The following is a 6,874-nucleotide window of genomic DNA, read 5'->3' on the forward strand; positions in this document are numbered from 1 at the left end:
GGTACTATTCGTCCCTCTACCTCTCCCGCCGGGGCTGGATTTTTCTTTGTGGGGAAAAAAGATGGGGGTCTCCGCCCTTGCATCGATTACAGGGGGCTTAACAAGATCACAATCAAAGATCGCCACCCCTTGCCTCTCATGTCCTCTGCCTTCGAGGCCCTTCAACGGGCGACGGTCTTCACTAAGCTAGATCTGAGAAGTGCGTACAACCTGTTGCGTGTCAGGGAGGGCGACGAGTGAAAAACCGCCTTCAACACGCCCTCCGGGCATTACGAGTACTTAGTCATGCCGTTTGGTCTCATGAACGCACCCGCCGCTTTTCAGCGGTTTGTTAACGGCGTCCTTAGGGAGGCTTTGGATAACTACGCCTACGTCTACCTAGATGACATTTTAATATATAGCCGTACCGTCCAAGAGCATCAGCAACACGTACGCCGCGTGCTCCAATTGCTGCTCGAGAATCACCTCTATGTTAAATTAGAGAAGTTCCTGTTCCACGTCGCCGAAGTAGCCTTCTTGGGGTTCATCGTTGCCAACGGTAAACTGTGCTTACTTTTCACACCGGTTCACCCCTACGGAGAGACGGTACGACGTAGGGGACAAAGAACTCCTGGCCGTTAAGATGGCCCTAGAGGAGTGGCGACACTGGCTGGAGGGGGCTCGCCATCCTTTCCTGGTCTGGTCGGACCACAAAAATCTGACCTATCTCCAGCAGGCCAAGCGCCTCAACGCCAGACAGGCCAGATGGGCCCTGTTTTTCAGTCGTTTCGACTTCACTTTGTCGTATCGTCCTGGCTCAAAAAACACCAAGCCTGACGCTTTGTCCCGACAGTGGGAGCCACCTCTCATCGACAGTCCCCCTGAGACCGTGCTTCCCCCGGGAGTCGTTGTCGCACCTATCCGGTGGGGTATTGAGAAAGCTGTACAGGATGAACTCGCTAACGAACCCGGCCCTAGCGGTGTTCCTCCTGGCTGTCTCTACGTGCCCTCGACCGTCCGGCGTAAGGTCCTCTTATGGGGACACACCGAACGGTATGCGGCGCACCCCGGTGCTAGGCGGACCGCCGAGCTCATAAAAAGGAGGTTTTGGTGGCCTGCGATGGATCAGGAGATCCGTGACTTCGTGGCTTCCTGCGAGGTGTGCACCAGGAGTAAGGCCCCTCGTAACAAGCCCAGGGGGCTGTTGCGCCCTTTACCTATTCCCTCCAGACCATGGTCCCATATCTCCCTAGACTTCATCACCGGTCTTCCATCCTCCAAAGGGCTGACCACCATTCTTGTGATTGTAGACAGGTTCTCTAAGTATAGCAAATTCATCGGCCTGCCTAAGCTACCCTCCGCCCGAGAAACTGCGTCTCTATTACTGGTTCATGTAGTCCGTAACTACGGATTTCCTCAGGACGTGGTGTCCGACAGAGGACCTCAGTTCGCCAGCAGCTTCTGGAAGGCCTTTTTGACCCTCCTCGGTGCCTCCGCCAGCCTCTCATCGGGTTTCCACCCCCAGTCTAACGGTCAGACCGAGCGAGTCAACCAGGACCTGGAGCAGACGCTCAGGTGCCTGGCGTCCTCTAACCCCGCGTCCTGGGCCGACCACCTGTTGTGGGCCGAGTACGCCCACAACACGCTATGGCATTCCGCTCTGGGTATGTCGCCCTTTGAATGCTTGTTTGGGTATGAGCCTCCCCTGTTCGCTGATCACGAGCAGGCCGTAGCTGTGCCTTCTGCTGTGGCTCAGTTTCGGCGCTGTCGCAAAGCTTGGTCGCGTGCTCGCTCGGCCCTGTTGAAGGCCTCCTCCGCCTATTGCCGCAGCGCCGACAAGCATCGTCTCCCTGCGCTGTCCTTCCGTCCTGGTCAGCGGGTGTGGTTGGCGGCGGGTAACTTACCGGTGCGGGGCGGCACCAAGAAGCTGGCTCCTCGCTTCCTGGGCCCGTTCAAAGTCGACCGTCGCATCAACCCGGTCACCTACCGTTTGGTTCTCCCTCCGTCCATGCGTGTCCACCCGGTGTTTCACGTGTCCCATCTCCGGCCTTACTTATGTGGTTCTTCTCCCGCCCCGGCTCCTCCTGCGCCGCGTATGGTTGGTGGTGGTCCTGTTTACACGGTGCGGCGTCTTTTGGACGTCCGTCGGGTCCGGGGGCGGGATCAGTTCCTGGTGGACTGGGAGGGTTACGGTCCTGAGGAGCGGTCTTGGGTTCCCAGGGCACGCATCCTGGATCCTTCCCTGATCGCGGCCTTCTACCGCGACAGGGCTGTTGCCCTGGGCCCGCGGGGTCTCGGGCCTAGAGGGGGGGGTTCTGTCAGGGTTGGACCCAGGCACGTGCCTCCTGCCGCCACTAGGCGGAGCGTTAGCGAGCTGGTACCAGGGGCAATCAAGCCCGATAGGTTACACCTGTTCGGCTGCCTATTTAAAGCAGGCGACTTCAGCAACGCATTGCTGAAGTTGTCTGTTGTCACGTACTCTTACAGCCTAAGCCAAGTTCTCTCATCTTCTTACTACTCTCTCTTGTTACTCTCTTTCTCTCGTTTTTCCCCTGAGTGTTCTCAGGTTGGTTTTGTTTTTTTCTTCTCCCTCTGTTCTTCGTCGGCTGTCCTCCAGTGTTCTGGTTGACAGTCTGGCAGGTAACCTGGTAAGAAGCCGTAGGTCTTGTACCTAAGCTTTGTCTTCTGTTTTGTGTATATTTCTCCTTTCTTTCTGACACGTTGAGGTTTTCTCCGTGTGATTTTCGTTCTCCTGTTTTTTCCCTATTTAGACGCGTTGTAATTCGTTCCGCGTGTTTTTTGTTTGTTCACTTACCTGTCCAGTACACGTCGAGTTTCCTCCGTGTCATTCTTCTGTTTCCCGTTGAGTTTTTTATATTTTTTTGTTTTTCCCGCATCCGCGGAGGTTTCAGTTGGCTGTCTTTTGCCGTTTCATTTTGGTTAGCGTTTGGGTTCTCACCACGTTAAAAAACCCAACGCGTCACCGCCGTGATCGGCGGCAGCGCGTTACATAACCAACCATTTTCCTCAACCATGTACTTCGTTTGTAAAATATTCTCCTCTATAGAGTACAATATTAATTTAATTTAACTAACCATAGACATTAGCAGTCTTACAAAACTTGACTATATTCACAAGAGTAAGTCACCTTTAGCAGGATCACTCAGGATGTGTGATGTTTTTATAGAACATCTCGGCATCCTGAGGTGTTGAAAAAAGATGTATCTTGCCATTGTGTAAGATTCTCAGTTTACATGGGTTGTGTTGAAATCCACGGAAGGCCTTGATGTCTACAAACAGTTTAGTGATAGCATTAAAACTTTTACGAGCCCGAACTGTCTCTGCTGAAAGGTCCTGTGTAAACGTTATCTTTTTCCCCTCATGTGTGATGTCATGTCATCGCGCTTCTCTGTAAACATATTCCTTGTCTTGGCACTTTAGGAAGCGAACGAGAATCGCTCTGCTTTGGTTGGGTCTCGCTGAAGCGAACGTGCGGTGTACTCGCTCCAGAGTGAAGGATTTGTCAGGGCTCTGATCCAGCCACTGGGGTAACATGTTGCTGATAAAGTCGAAGAGTGGTTCCTTGCCTTCAGCTCCCTCTCGTACACCAAGCACTCGAAGGTTCTTTCTCCATCCTCGATTTTCCAGATCTTCAGTTTTAAGCTCAAGAGATACAATTCGTTTAACCGCCGCATTTAATTTAGCATTCGCGTTTTCAAGCGCATCTTCAACTTCACTCACTCGGTGCTCTACCTCGTTAATACGTGCAGTATTAGCAGTAACATCTTCCTTTATTTCAGTTACCTTGCTCTCCAGTATGGACATCGAGTTTGTTATGTCAGTTAGTCGGCTAGTTATGTTGTCCAATTTTACCCCGAGGTCAGCATGGAGTAGTTTCAGTTCGTTTAGAATTTCGGTGTCGTGCACCATGTTGTCTTTGCTAACATCAGCTTCCTTGCCAGCTGAGAGGTTCGTCGAGGTCGTTTTTGGCATATTTCCGCGAGTTCGCGTAAAAATATCACAATGTTTATTTACAGGGGCCTTTAACTATTTAGACATAGGTATATCAGTTATGGTTATTCGGAGTTTTTCTCTATAAATGTGCACGGTTTTACGGAGCTCCCTCACTAAGCTGCCATCTCCTTCCACCCTCTAGCAGTAAACTGCGTGGATTTCTTACTGAAAATTGGCGCACGGACAAAACCAGAAAATGGCGTAAGCAAAAAAAAAATTGGATGTATCAAACCATGCGTACACCGGAATCCACGCACACTTCTTTTGAACCTCCCAATCAAGAGAGTGGGTGACTCCTCCTGTGACACACACCCCTGTAGCGGAGGAGTTTCCTCTCTGATCTATCACAAACCATGTCTAAATGGAGAAAGAAGAGGAACTTCACCGAATGTGAAGTGGAGACGCTCCTGAATGAGGTAGAGGCACGGAAAAAATGTTTGTTTGGCACGTTGTGGCATTATGGAAAAGCGCAAAAGGTCTGAGTGGGACAGCGTGTGTGAAGCTTTAAATGTTGTGGGGTCAGAATAATGCACACTGGCAGAATAATAAAATGCACCTAAAATATCAGTGATGCGCTCACTAGCATCAGCAACTCAATAAAAGAATTGGTTAAAATTTGAATGCTGTCTCTTACCTTTTAATATTGTAGCTATGATTTGTTGCCTTACTTGTATGGCACTTGGGTTAGGCTGCACATTAATTTGTCCTAGCTCTGGGTCCGCTGGTTGCTCCACCGCCTCTAACAATGGCACGGCATACCTGTGCACAACATTGTGCAGGACCTCAGATGCCCTCACAATACGACACACCTTCTCTGGCTGATACAGGAGCATTCCCACGGTCCTGTCCAGCCAGCGCCACTGGCTTTTCAGCTGCTCAATAGGTTTGGCTATAGCAGCCCAGCCGTGTATATTGACACTGTGGAGCTCCTGACGGACAGTGATGGTGGAAACAGGAGAGTTGTGGTGCACATTTAATTCTGCCATGATTTGGGCAGCCGTGGTTTAATGTTTTTTGGATACAATCCGTGTTAGCACCCGAACATCCCTTTCAGACAGCTTCCTCTTGCGTCCACAGTTAATCCTGTTGGATGTGGTTCGTCCTTCTTGGTGGTATGCTGATATTACCCTGGATACCGTGGCTCTTGATACATCACAAACACTTGCTATCTTGGTCACAGATGCGCCAGCAAGACGTGCACCAACAATTTGTCCTCCTTAAACTATAGTATGTCACGCATAATGTTGTGTGCATTGCTATATTTTGAGCAAAACTGTGCTCTTACCCTGCTAATTGAACCTTCACACTCTGCTCTTACTGGTGCAATGTGCAATTAATGAAGATAGGCACCAGGTTGGTCCAATTTAGCCATGAAACCTCCCACACTAAAATGACAGATGTTTCAGTTTTATTGTCCAACCCCAGTATATATATATATATATCCTTCCAAAAATATTGCAAGAAGAAAAATATTGTCGATGAGGCTAAATCACAGGATAAGGATAAATTCTTTTCTCATTATATAGGTGACCTGCATATGTGTGTAGAAGGACAGTGTGCTGTTGGCATGCTCTGTTTCCGGACTGCTGCTGAGTGCATCACGATCCAGAACAGCACCGTGCCAGGATTCCACCACACATGGACACACACACAACACACACACTCACAGGATTATTCGCCTATCCTGTCTGAGAGTCTCTGCATATCTGAAGCTCTTTGCTTTTATTGTGTAATTTTTCTGGCAACTTCCCTTTCCACCATTTTCCAGTCCTCACTGCCTCACACAAATCTCAGTCTACTTATTATTTATTATATATTACATAGCTATTTATTGGTTTCTTGTTCCCTGTCTTTCTGAAACATTATTATAACAATTTAAGCCTGTATCCTAGCTATATACATTATATGAACATATATAATTCTCCACTCACTTTTCATTTTCCTTCAAACTCTGGTCCTCTACCAAATGCCTGGGAGCTTTACCCTACCCTATACCCTACCTTTACCCTACCCTATATTTAAGGAGGACCACTGTCCAAAATATCCTGTTTCTCTGGAAACATTTTCTATACCTACATTTCGTACTACATTACACTGCAGTTACTCATCTGATTTTTTTGGATGGATCAGTAAATTGACATTAGAGGAAAATCTGAACATGGTCATTGGTGCTACTCTTTATGGAGCCAGTATTTCAAATTGCCAACCTTCTGAGGTTTTCTTTAGCAATGAGGTTGAGAGAATTTATGAGAATGGTGTGACTGAGGACAAACATCCAGTAAAGGGGATCCTGTTGACATAACTCATAAAAGAAAGAGGTCAGAGGATGATAAGATGAATCATTGTGATTTCCATGCCCGTCCTTACCTGTCAATCATGTGTTTTGTTGTTTCTCCATGTGTTACTGTTTATTTCCAAATGTTTTCTGTTCACGACTGCTGTTATTCCTAGTCCCTCCTTGTGATTTGTAAACCTGCCCATTTGACTTTGATCGTTACTGTTACTGTCCTTACGTGTTTCTTGTTTCTCGTCCTTGGCTCCGATTTTTATTTTCTCCTGTGTGGTAACGTTTCTTTTATGCATTTATTGTTTTATCTTCACAAGTTTGTGTTAGTGTTATTTCCCTGATTTGGACTGCCTAAAGATAATTACCATGGACCGTGATCATGACTCTGAGTATGGCTTTGCACATAACTTTGACTGTGATAAAGCACCTCCTCCTTTCTCTCTCTCTCTCAGAGAAAACATGTTGGAAGTGACTTTCTGGGCTGATGATTTCTGCCTGTTCTCAATTATTTCCATCAAACTAGGGAAGCAGTGTCCTTAATTCAGTTCATCTGGGGCAAACTGTTACATGCTCAATAGTAAAATGTAAAAACAT

The 6,874-nt window shown here is 48.0% G+C and overlaps 1 protein-coding gene across 1 annotated transcript in view; it reads right to left on the minus strand.

Annotated features, from left to right (window-relative positions):
- Nucleotides 1-6,646, minus strand: part of LOC143490090 (uncharacterized) — a 22,770-nt gene extending 16,124 nt beyond the window's left edge. The window contains exon 1 of the mRNA XM_076988803.1: nucleotides 6,361-6,646. The gene's annotated coding sequence lies outside the window, so the exon portion shown is untranslated. The remainder of the gene's footprint in view (nucleotides 1-6,360) is intronic.
- Between the last annotated feature and the right edge of the window lie 228 nt (nucleotides 6,647-6,874).

This window comes from Brachyhypopomus gauderio, chromosome 2 (assembly GCF_052324685.1).
Source record: "Brachyhypopomus gauderio isolate BG-103 chromosome 2, BGAUD_0.2, whole genome shotgun sequence".
Taxonomy (NCBI): domain Eukaryota; kingdom Metazoa; phylum Chordata; class Actinopteri; order Gymnotiformes; family Hypopomidae; genus Brachyhypopomus; species Brachyhypopomus gauderio.